Source organism: Montipora foliosa, chromosome 10 (assembly GCF_036669935.1).
Source record: "Montipora foliosa isolate CH-2021 chromosome 10, ASM3666993v2, whole genome shotgun sequence".
NCBI lineage: Eukaryota > Metazoa > Cnidaria > Anthozoa > Scleractinia > Acroporidae > Montipora > Montipora foliosa.
The window spans coordinates 32,337,950-32,351,039 of record NC_090878.1 but is presented as its reverse complement, the minus strand read 5'-3'; the positions used below and the strand labels follow the sequence as shown (position 1 = coordinate 32,351,039).

The following is a 13,090-nucleotide window of genomic DNA, read 5'->3' as shown; positions in this document are numbered from 1 at the left end:
ATCGCTTGTCATAATCGCAAACACCTCCAACTAACTTAAAGAAAGAACATTTACTTTCCATGACGAAAGGGCAGCAATAGCTGTCCTGGCAGTCGCTTCAAGAAACGTAACAGCAGAAGCTTTTTTATGCGGCTGTCAATGAAAGCTAGTCCTGTCAATCAAAGCCAAATTTGAAATTTCCTTGACCACCCGCCTCGTTTCCACTGTATATACTTTAGAATGAAATTTTCTCTCATTAATTCACACGACGTTTTAACAACATTTCGGTAATATTTTATCCCTGATGCTATTACTTTTGGATTAAAAGAAGAAAACCAAGAAAGTGATGTCGTTATTTCAGTAATGCACCGGAAGTTGTTACGATCCTACCCAGAACAGTTGGCTGTTTATTAACCTCATCATATTCTGAAATTTCCACTTCTCTCCGGTATCGCTTACCCAATACAAGACAAAAAGAAATCTCATCGCAGGGAACTATCATCGAGGTATGCTGCAACTTTGTGCTTATGCGACATTTTCAGCGACAACTGTTCAAACGTTTCCTGCTGTGCAAGTGTTTTGTTGTTTACGCGTGTGGACAGATCGATTTTGCCGATTTTGAGAGTGTTGATACTTTGCGGTGATAAAAATCCCGGCACTAATTTGTATATCCGGATTAAGACCAACGTTTCTACTAACTAAATCTAAAAATTTCGGGCGATTTGCTATTTTACCGGGAATGGATATTTCCTTCTGAAAAAATGCACCGAGCCGGGAATTTCGACCACGCGAAATTTTGCTAATTTTTCACGGCTTTCCCTGAATTTCTGTTTCGACACAGAAGTGAATGTTTAGGCTCGAATTACTCGTTGACACGTAATTAATAAGTTTCTGAGCACAAATGTGAGGTTAAAAGCGATGCGAACTGAAAGTGGCGATTGATTTGAATTTAGCATCTTACGCTAAAATGGCGGCGTTTTCTCTGATCGCGGGGGCCGAACAGAATTTCGTCATTTTCGGGATTTAAAATAAATCTTTCAAGAACAAAATCCCACCACGTTTCTTACAGTATAATAGGCTATCTTTGTATGAAATATGAAGAATTTTGACTTTTCATCATGTGCCACCTTTTGCTCGATTTTAGTGGACATTCCCTCTTAAAGTGCGAGGCTCACTCAGTTCTCTCATTCATCTACAACCTGCACTTCAAATATACATTCGTTTCATTCAAGTCACTTGGCAACGGGCGAAAGGACAAATCAGAGTCCTTTCGTCCGTTGCGAAGCGACTTGTATTCTATCCTTCCCACTTCACCTTTTCCATCATTCCATGTAGTCATTTCAATGTTGTAAACATGATATCCTTTTCTAACTCTGACGTCCGCTGGTCAGAATAGTAATCCTCGATTTCAAAGAGGAGTCAAGACGAGTCAAGAGGAGTGGCTTTGAGGGCTGTTACGCGCAAAAACAATCTTACAGAAGGTAAACAAGTTTTTTTACTGCATTATAAGTGATGGATCAGTCTCTTTAAAGGTGTTGTATTGTTAAAACACTGTGGGCCTGTGTCCTCCTTCTCGGAAAATGGCTGTGTCTACTGTAGATGTCTTGCAGGAGGACAGGATAATTTGTTTGAAAATACACCATGTCCGGCAGTTCGATAATCTTCTTTGTTTCGTGTCGATCTTCTCGAAATGTTCGTTGTATGCAGTCGTAGTTACTAAACAAGGAATGATCAACAAAGACCTACAATGAGCAGCAATGACCTACAATGACCTCCAGTGAGCTACAATGAGCTACGGTGACATACAATGATCTACAATGACCTACAATAAGGTACATTATAAACTAAAATTAGCTAATCCGTAATGAGCTAAAAGATAAGTTGCAGCTGTAAGGGCACTGCAGCATGTTTGCAGTACAAAGGTTAAAAACATTCCACTCTGCACTTTGAACCAATCAAAAACTCGTTGCTGTGTAAGTTGAAAATTTTCATTGTGCACTCTGAACCAAACAAAACATTGTGGGAAGAATAACGTATTTATTATATTCTCTTCATTTTTCCTGCTCTAATTAAGATTTTATTGTTGCCAGGCAAAGCCTTTTCATTTAAGCTTTAAAACAATGGAAGACCATCCAAGGGTCTTTTGGCAGTTTTTTTCTGCCTTCAAGGCCATGTGCGTAATTGCTATCGTCACATGGGCTGTCATGCAATGGAGTAAAAGCATTGCGTGACAAAGCACAATGGATGTTTTCCGCTCACCAAACTCTTCACCCTGATCCTCTTTTGTCTTTCTTTTTGATTGTAAGTCATTTAAGTAGGCCATTGTAGCTCACCATGGGTCATTATAGCTCATTGTAAATCATTGTAAATCACTATAGGTCATTATAGATCATTGTATGCCATTGCAGATCATTGTGTAGAGCTCTCATTGTAGCTCATTGTAAGTCATTAGCTAATTTTAGCTTATAATGTACCTCACTGTAGGTCATTGTAGCTCATTGTAGGTCATTGTAGGCCATTCCTTGTTTCATTAACTATGTGTATGCAATACTGTCCTTAGTTAGACCTCTAAAATGTTGTGGATTATTGATGGTCTGCATCTGACGTCATGGAGGTCATGTTGGATGGCAAGAACAATAATCTGTCTCTCTGCTGGGAACTAAACTTAGTTTATTGTTATGCAAATTCTGCAAAAAGAAATTACATTGTATTCCCATCCAACATGGCAGCCGTGTCACTTGGGTACAAACCAAGAATTGCCGTCAATTTGTTGAATCTCGCCATCATCACTCGCTAAATACTAACAGTTGCAATGCTGTATAATGATATATGCATTACTTGGATCAACACAGACAGTGATAAGCATAAAAATACCACTGTTAGGATTGTTCAAACAGCTTAAATACTTTTCATCAGCGTTATTTCTGTATCAATACCCGGCAAATTATAACATCTATTGTATTCACGTGTCTTGAAAACAAAGATCCCTAAGACCCTTAAGACTCTAAAACGAAGAAAGTAACCCAAAAACCTCAATTTGGCTAACTCTAGGCCCAAAAACACACTTAAGGCCTTGTTAGACCAAGGGTTAGCCAAATTGAGGGTTTTGGGCTACTTCCTTCGTTTTTGAGTCTTAAGAGTCTTAGGGGTCTTTGTTTTCAAGACACTCAACATAATCTGTCTCTTTCTGCAGACAATGTTGCCAAATTGAAAGAAAGATGGCAGGGTATTCAGCAGATACTCCCTCTTTATTTAATTATTCATTTACTTATTTTTTACAAGTTTTTTGTAAACCAAGCAAGTAAAGTATACGCATCAGTAGAGCCTAGGCCAGGGTCTTGAATGGCTTGTGGTCAGCAGAAAAACTGAAAGTATTTTACCTCAGAAAAGTAGACACCTCTAGCAGAATAATTAACGAGTTTTATTAACAATTATTCCACTCGTGCTTGTTGGATATGAGATGATAGATAGCCATCGAGGTGCGTAGCCCTGAGGTGGGTATTATCGCATCATATCCAACAAGTGCGATTGGAATAAGGATATGGATAAATCTTCCCTACCTTTATTTAAAATCAAAAAAAAAAAAAAAAAGAAAAAAAAATGCGTACAGTTACTGACATTTGTAGAGCATGGTATAACAGCAAGGAGACAGTGCCGCCCAGTGGTTAGGGCGCTTGCCTTGAGATCTAGGGATCCCAGGTTCAAGACACTTCCTGACCACTGGTTGAATTTGTTCCTGGTAGTCCCTTGTTCAACTTCTCAGCTGCACTTGTAAATAGCGAACTGGTTTGCCTCCGGCCATTTGGGGTTTTTAACAATTGTTGTTGAATGCTCTGTTCTGTCATGTTTGTGTTCCATTGGCCCTTAAAATTCCCTATGCATGGGCACGAAGTATGTATTGTACTGTCTTAGCTCATATACCATGATAGCTAAGCCAATCAAAACTCTAGAATTGCATTATCTAACGATCTATTTTTTAATAATTATTATTATCCGATCAAGGCGCATTGGAGAAGATGGTAAATAACCAATGAGGGGTGCAGTGCCAAGTTGGCTATAACCAGTCTTGCGTCAAACAAGTGCAAATGGAATAATTGTTTTAGTAAGTTTTAATAAATTCTGAACACTTGGACACTTGTGTCCTGGGAAATTTAGCTTCCCACAAACATTTTTCAGCTTGGCACAGTTTCCATATTAGCACATTCTGTGTACATGAGGTGGTAACCGAGATTGAGTGAACCAACCCCTTTCATTGCTCGGTTATTGATCAAAGTATGATTACTTTTCCTGTCTCTCTCAAAGCCAATAGAAAAGTGAAATTTCAATCTAAAGGTTCTAAAATATCACAATGTACTTGGCTCTGGAGATGTCTTCTCTTTCATCACTGTCTGATTGAGGAAAAGCAAATGCAGCAAAGTTGTTTGATGCATTATGCATTAATTAATTTCATAGTCTCCACAGTCTACTTCCAAGAAAGTGTGAGCTTAAATTCTCTCTGAAAAAACATAAATTTTTTATCTGCCCGTTATGTAAAACTGGAAGATGTAAAAATAGTTTTCCTTTACGTCATGTCTACATGTGTAGTGGTTTAACACCTAATAACTAGATTTAGAGTTTTATATGTAGTACCAGTATGAAGTAGCATATTCTTGTTTCTAATTTGTTATGAATAACTTTTAAATAGCACAGTAATTCATCAGTTGTTTTTAAATTAAAGTGGGCTCCTTTTATTTTATTTTAATTGTTGCACTTCACATACAATTACAAGGACTACCTGATTACTTACGACGAAAAGTAAACATTATAGACCTTACTTACTTACTTACTTACTTACTTACTTACTTACTTACTTACTTACTTACTTACTTACTTACTTACTTACTTACTTACTTACTTACTTACTTACTTACTTACAATCCGGGTCAAAAGACTTTAGGACACTTGTCAAATTTTGGGCAAAAAGTACAGAATTTACTGTACATGCTTCCATCGCTATATGAGCAACGTGTATTCTCCTTTCACTGCCTTTTTTGCGCCCCCCTTTCTCCCAGACAATGTTGAATCATGCAAGCAATCAATGAACTGATCTTGATTGCGGAGACTGAAAAATCAACATTGTAATGGGAGAAGGGGGAAAAGCGGGAATTGTCCCAACAGTTTTGACCAGGATTGTACCTACTGTAGCTACCTACCTACTCAGTCACTCACTCACTCGCTCACTCGCTCACTAACTACTAAAGGGGTTACACAAAAGGCAGATACACGGAAAATAGTAACACATGCCTTTTTGAAACACAAAGCCGGATGCCAACGCCAATTTCTTATTGAATTTTTCCGCAGTGCGCTTTTAAATGCTAATATACTTTTCCGTCTCATAATTAGTTTAAACTTTTTGCTTGAAACCGTTTATATTTGGAAGAGTTTCAGTCCTTCTACAGTCCTACAAATAAACTTTAGTAACTAACAACAGGCATTCAGTGAGGTGCATTCAAAGATTATTATTCCTATTGAAACCTCTTGTAAACTAAGGTGTAGGAATTCTTTTACAGAAAATAATAAAAGGATTCTTTTTTTTTTTTTTTCAAAAGCTTGTGAGTGCACACACGCGGCAAGAAAAAAAATATGGTTTTTAAATATTTTTTATCTTTAATATTTTATTGTATTTTATCTTACTCTTGCATGATTTGTTAAGCTTATCGCAATTGAGCCCTTGCGTGATTTGTTAACCCTTGCGATGATTTGTTAAGCTTATCGCAATTGAGCCCTTGCGTGATTTGTTAACCCTTGCGATGATTTGTTAAGCTTATCGCAATTGAGCCCTTGCGTGACTTGTTAACCCTTGCGATGATTTGTTAAGCTTATCGCAATTAAGCCCTTGCGTGATTTGTTAACCCTTGCGATGATTTGTTAAGCTTATCGCAATTGAGCCCTTGCGTAAAAGTCCTTACGAGTTAAAAACCTCTCTCTCTATTAGGCTCAAAATATATTTTTTAAATCTCGTGGCTCGTACGGGCCCAGCACATGTTTTCATTGTAAAACTATTGGGGAAATCCCCTTTTGAGGGTTGTGCGCATTACCGTGAGCAGGGCCTGAAAACGCCGTACGACCCTGCTAAGAACACGTACTGCTCCATCCAATGCAATTTGAGAGGATTTCCTTGCTTTTAAACATTCAAGCTATCTACATCCAGAAAAACAAAGGCTAAAAAATTTATTTTGTCCATACTTCATATTCTGAGTGCTCATGAATAGTGTAAAGAGCCCAATGATAGAATGCTTATTGACTGAGTTTAGGTAGGGGCCGGACAGGAAAATATTTGGCTGTCGGCCATGGCGCAGAGACCTCGCTGCGCCATGACATCTGGCAAAATATTTTCCCGTCCGGCCCTCCCACTCAGTCAATAAGTACATAGAATTTCCTTTGATACGTCTACATCTTCATGTACATCTACATTTATTAAAGGCCCACCTTCAACCGACAGGCATTGCGTGTCGCGTAACAATTTTCATATATGAAAATTCCGCTCGAAGCTGAAATTCATCCAATTACTTGACTTAACTGCGTCGCCGCCAGTGTGGACCACAGCTATTATGATATGTCAAACTGGATTGAAACCAGTGAAAAATGCAAAAAGAAATCATCTTCCAAACCGTTTTCCACCTGAACACGAACAGCGTTGACTGTGTAAGAACTATAGTTGACGTAGTGTGGCCTTGTAGCCGCGTCGAGCTACAAAAAGCGCGCGAAAAATGAAGCCTCGCTTATGTTTAGGTGAGTTAACCTAGGTTAAGCCTACAATCCAATCGAAAACCAGCGCCTGGTCAGCGGTCAACTTTTAAAAAAAAGCTGACCTCGGTGAGCTCGAACCTTCAGCCCGCGATAAGGTCACGTGATACTGGTCAGTGGATACCTTGTTTTGACAGGTGTCAATTGATCAAAACACGAATGTCCAATATCGAAGATGTATACTGTAAACTAGCATGATACTGGTCACATTTGCATACATGGATGGGTTGACGTACGTACGGACGAGCGATTACGTTATGACTATAAAACCCAAATCTTTTGCATCCATGGGTTACCACATTTTCTCTATGGTGCTTCGCGCGCGCGCCAATGGCGCTCGCGAATCTCCGTTATTATAGTAAATTGAGTGGTCGTAGGTTATCAGCTATATAAACAGTACACTATATTAAGAGTGACCAGATTACGTAAAACTATTTTTGGCTCTCGCTGATACTATGTTTTAAATTTACATCTTCTGTATCTGTTGTCTCTAATTATCTTAGAAGTTGTATCTTCTGTTATTTCTGATTAGGTTAGTACTTTTATTTTCGTCTCGTCACGCGCTTTAAAAGTTTCTACGCTATGGTATTTACCTTGTTGGCTGTCTTTTTATTAACTTCGTTTCGTTGCGAGTTACAAGATGACCAATGACTTGACCTTTCAGGACTAAGCTGTGTCTTTGAGGTACAAATGACTTCTTTATATTTTGTACTTTAGTGCTAAGTGAAATCACGATCTTTTAATGATGTCAAGATCAGATAAGCAATGGAACTACTGCACTGTCAACAGGGGTTCTTGGCTTATGCAGAAACGAGACTGTCTGATCGAAGAACGAAGTCTTATGGTAGACGTAGAAGTCCATCCTGGTGTACAGTGTTTTGGCCAAGCAGGAACGTTGGAGGCACATGAAGGAGTCCATACTGGAGAAAAACCTTTTGATTGCAAACAGTGCGGCAAGTATTTTAGCCAAGCAGAAGATTTGAGAAGACACGAAATAGCACATACTGGAGAGAAGCCTTATGAATGCAAACAATGTGGAAAGTGTTTTACCGAAGCAGGAAAATTAAAGAGACACGAAAGAGTCCATACTGGAGAGAAACCCTATCAATGCAAAGAATGTGGAAAGTGTTTTAGCCAGGCAGGAGATTTGAGAAGACACGAAAGAGTACATACTGGAGAGAAGCCTTATAAATGCACACAATGTGACAAATGTTTTAGCGAAGCAGGAACATTAAAGAGACACGAAAGAGTACATACCGGAGAGAAACCTTATCAATGCAAACAATGTGGCAAGGGTTTTAGCCAGGCAGGAGATTTGAGGAAACACGAAAGAGTGCATACTGGAGAGAAGCCTTATGAATGCGAACAATGTGGAAAGTGTTTTAGCCGAGCAGAAACATTAAAGAGTCATGAAAGAGTACATACTGGAGAGAAACCTTATCAATGCAAACACTGTGGCAAGGTTTATAGCCATGCAGGAGATTTGAGAAGACACGAAAGCGTACATACCGGAAAGAAGCCTTATGAATGCAAACAATGTGGAAAGTGTTTTAGCCGAGCAGGAAAATTAAAGAGTCATGAAACAGTACATACTGGAGAGAAGCCTTTTGAATGCAAACAATGTGGAAAGTGTTTTAGCCGAGCAGAAAAGTTAAAGAGACACGAAAGAGTCCATACTGGAGAGAAACCCTATCAATGCAAACAATGTGGAAAGTGTTTTAGCCAGACAGGAGATTTGAGAAGACACGAAAGAGTACATACTGTAGAGGTTACGTTTATACAAACGTTGGCCGAGTAGCACTTATATTTTAAACTGAGTTAACTGAATAGAGTGTAATGTGAAGTGCTAGATTTCAATCCCATATGAACCATGTGAGCGTTAACCCTACAGATGGAAATGGGCCCACACAAGGACAGAGAAAGACTCTGACCAGGGCTACACGCCAACGTTTGTATAAACGTGACCTTTCCTTGTGCTTGTACATGTTTATTGCCGTGACTTTAACATCTTCACTTCCCACGGCCTGCTCCCGTCTGACCTTGTAGCTCAGTCGGTAGAGCGGCGGAGATCTAACCCGAGGGTCGTGGGTTCAATTCCCACCCTCGTCAGAGTTTTTCTCTGTCCTTGTTTGGGCCCATTTCCATCTGTAGGGCTAACGCTCACATGGTTCATATGGGATTGAAATTACACTCTATTCAGTTAACTCTACATACCGGAGAGAAGCCTCATGAATGCAAACAATGTGGAAAGTGTTTTAGCTCAGCAGGAAAATTAAAGAGTCATGAAAGAGTACATATTGGAGACAAGCCTTATAAATGCAAACAATGTGACAAATGTTTTAGCGTAGCAGGAACATTAAAGAGACACGAAAGAGTACATACTGGAGAGAAGCCTTTTAATGCGAACAATGTGGAAAGTGTTTTAGCCAAGCAAGAACATTAAAGAGTCATGAAAGAGTACATACTAGAGAGAAGCGTTATAAACGTAAGCCAACAGGAGCGTCTTTCCTCAACAGAAGAGGTGTAAGGAAACATGAAAAAGCACAAGAACCTCCTGCAAGTTCAAATCAAGTTGAAGTAGAGATTCATCGCCCCTCCACTTGTCAAGATTATATTTCAAACAAGGGTGTAAAACACACCTGTTGGGTTTGCCAGGAGGAGTTGAACAGCGAGGAACTTCTTCTTGCACACTACCAAAATCATATGACGGTTGAGGAGCCATTAACTTCAACTAGATAGTTAGGTGGTTCTCTTGATAAATTTCTTTTGTAATGGTTTAAAGTCTGTTGCAGTAAAAAAAGGAAAGCAAAGGAAAGGGAAGGAAAGGAAGTTTATTTAAGGATGATGCCTGGCATTTTTTGTTTTAATTCTTTTTTTTATTAACTATTTACTTATTATGTGGTGGCTAGTACCGGTATTGTTATTTGCGCATCGCACATACCCGGATAATACGAGGATTTTTCTGCACGGTTCAAAATATTTTGGAGAAAACAGAACTTAGCAAGTGCTCTTGCTATCCAAAACGAAAAGTGGGGGTAATCATGCTTTTTAGAGATAAATTAACCTTCAATTCCGAAAAGAACGCCATACATTGCTATGTATTTTGAACCTTTTTATAAATATTTTTGATTAATCATCTTTAAAAAGTGGATGGTTTCCCCCAATTTTTTTCAGTGTTGGAATTCAAAAACACTTGTTCCGATCTCCTTTTCCAGCAAATTCATAACGCGCGCAAAAATACCTTTGAATTAGTTGGCACATTCCTTAAAGTGCACCAAAGCTCAAAAGTATTTACTTTTGCAAAGGTTAAGACGGAATCCACCAGATGTTCGAGTAACAAATGGACAAAAGCCTAGTACCAAGATTATATACATCGTATTGCAAACTCCTGTAAGACTGTTTTAAATGTCTTCTCAATGATAATCATTTGTAGCAACACCAAACGTCAACTTCGTAAGAAACACTTGAAAGTACTGGTGAAATGAAACTGATGATGAAATTTTACCTGTGTTTGCACAATTTCTCTGAACTTTGAAATTCAATTTTTTCTCGTTCCCATGGGAAATTGTTTTCGGTGTTATTTCAGGCAATTATTTATGTCTTTAGCTTAAAGAAAATGTAAAAAGGACTGCAAAATACTTAACATTATTCTGGTACCAGATTTTTGTCCACTAAAAACTGAAATTGCTCGATTTTCTATCGGATTTCGTCTTAAATGTCTAGCATATATTTTACTTTTGCTTCTCTAGATTTTACTTCTAATAGGCCTATTGAGGTACGGGAGAGTAACAAAGCTGGCATTCGTTTGTCCCATGGCCGAGGTGGTGAGAGGTATGGATCTATCCTTTAATGACGTAAAGAACTAATTTACGTCGCCAAATTTCTTTCAAAACTACAATGCAAAGTTGTTTATGACGTCATTAAAGGAATCGGCCCATGCTTTTCACTGTGTTGTTGCTATGGTGACTTTTTACGCCACATAAATGAGTTCATCTTGTTAAGCAATTAGTTGTGTTTTATATGGTACCATAACATTGTCGTTTCGTAAAACAGTTCTGTCGATCTGATCCTTCCAAATACTACAGTTTATTGAAAGTGTTAAAATTAACTTGAGTCTCCTTTAGTGTCTAGTCTTCTACCACTGAGGAACTAATCGGGGACACTGTAAACTGGAATCAACAAATTAAGGGAAGGTACGTTTTTTCTTGGGGGAAGGGGGTGGGGGCTGGGGAATTTTTTTTTTTTTTAAAAAAAGTGGTAGCCCTCCGTTGCGTTTTAAAAAGAATACCCCTGACCCCCCCATCTTTAGGTCACTGATAAAGGTGCGACCCTCCTCTCACTACAACATGGTATGTTCCATGTCGCTATAAAAGGCGACATTTGCTTAAATTGTCCTGCTAGATGCAAGGATCAATCAGTTCTCTTATTTGTTTATTTCTCTGTCTACTGCTCACAAAACAACCTGGGTATGTTCTTAGTATTATCATGTTCTTAAAATTTTGGTTATTACAGTAAACACCCGCACATAAGAACACTTTTTTCAGGTTTAAGGGTCATCGTGTTCTTATTTGAGAGGTGCTCAGTGAGAAATCAGCCAGAAAGTGTTCTTAAAATGTTCTTAAAATTGGTTTCAGGAATAATTAACAATTATTCCATGAGCCCGGGTTGGATACGAGATGGTAAATAGCCAACGAGGCGCGTAGTGCCGCCGAGTTAACTATTACCAATCTCGTATCCAACAAGTGCGAATGGAATAATTATTTTATTCTCAACCTTCGGTTTTGCTAAATTTTGTTTAAGTTGAAGAAACGACCGGAAAGCGACGTGAATTTTTTAGTTTTTATAGTTTGTAGTGGTCCTGAACACTATAGTACTTTGATATAAGTTACTGTACTGTATTGTTTCCTTATCCTAATACCCTTTCCCTTTGTATAAGAACATATCTTATTTACCAGGCTGAATTTGTTCTTATTTGTATGCTACTTTATTGGCCAAATTTCAGCCTGATGTTCTTAATCCCACTTGTTCTTATATGCGGGTGTTTACTGAGATCAACGCTTTTTTCGGTACAGTTTTTTGTTTAGAAATCGATTTGGCCAATGTTGACACGTAGCAAGTGTAAGTTTTTGTTTGAATAACCGTGAAATATGACGTAAAATTTGCTGATTAACTTCCTTGCTTGCGTAAGGTTTATTGTAAAATGGTCTCATAACATTAGATAATTATGAATAAATCTCTAGGAAATAACTCAATAAGGCCTTTTCAGTTGTATTTACGTGTGTATGGGCTGGCTTTTGGCCTATTTCTAAATTCAGCAATTCAAAGAATATTAGAAATATGGCTAGTGGCGATCATGTTGCTGTGTGAGGTGACAACGAGCGAAGGTACCCAGAGAAGCAAAAGATTCTTCCTCACATTGGAATATTGAAATTTTATCCGCCCAGGAATAACAATGATGTTTTTTCGTGGGCTAGAGCTATGACGGAATCGTGACCAATTCAAGGTTTCGATGATTACAAAGGTCTGTTGAAATAATTTGCACGAGGTTACAGAACCTCTGAATGTCCTACAACAACTTTGTACATAAGAGAGTATGATTGTGGGAGTACTAAGACCCTAAAGACGTGCTCCAAAAATCAGATATACAGAAAACTAGTATAATTATAAAGATGACGCTTTTGTGTTGGTCAAAGTCATAGTGGAGCTTGACAAGTTTCCTTAGATCCAGTCAATTTAATACATGTAATTCCATGTAATTCTACATGTAGATGGTAGTTTGACAGAAGAAAAGGTTTATTTACATGTAACAGCTGCGGCTTATCAGATGTGAGTTCCCAGGGTTATCTTAATCTATCGATCGGAAACAGAAACTGCTGTATTCTATGGAAGGGGAGGATTAAAACAGCTGCCTCGAGGCAAAAGGAGATTGAAATGGTTTGCTTGAGCACAATCATCCACTGCAATCATCGTACTACATTAAAGTAATTGGACTCTCACAGAGTTTGTAGAAAATAGCAGCTCGAAAACCCTTGGATTTATCTCATTCAAACAAGAACACCTATGGATTTCCTCATGTTTCTCATCGCTCTTTTCATCCCTCCAAAGAGCAATAGGCCTTAATTCGTTTACGCAAGAGGTACCTAATAAGAAAACAGCCTAGGGACACGTAAATACAACTAAAAAGGCTTTATTGTGTTATTTCCTCCAGATTTGTACTTAATTTTGTAATATTTCGAGACCATGAGGAGATGTCAATTTCACAATAAACCTTACGGATCTTTACGCGAGCAAGGTTAATCCGAGTAAATTTGATGTCTCAACATTG

The 13,090-nt window shown here is 38.4% G+C and overlaps 1 pseudogene; it reads left to right on the top strand.

The window, feature by feature from the left end:
* Positions 1-1,380: 1,380 nt before the first annotated feature.
* The window catches only part of LOC137972809 (zinc finger protein 721-like), a 29,804-nt pseudogene continuing 18,094 nt past the window's right edge, over positions 1,381-13,090 (top strand).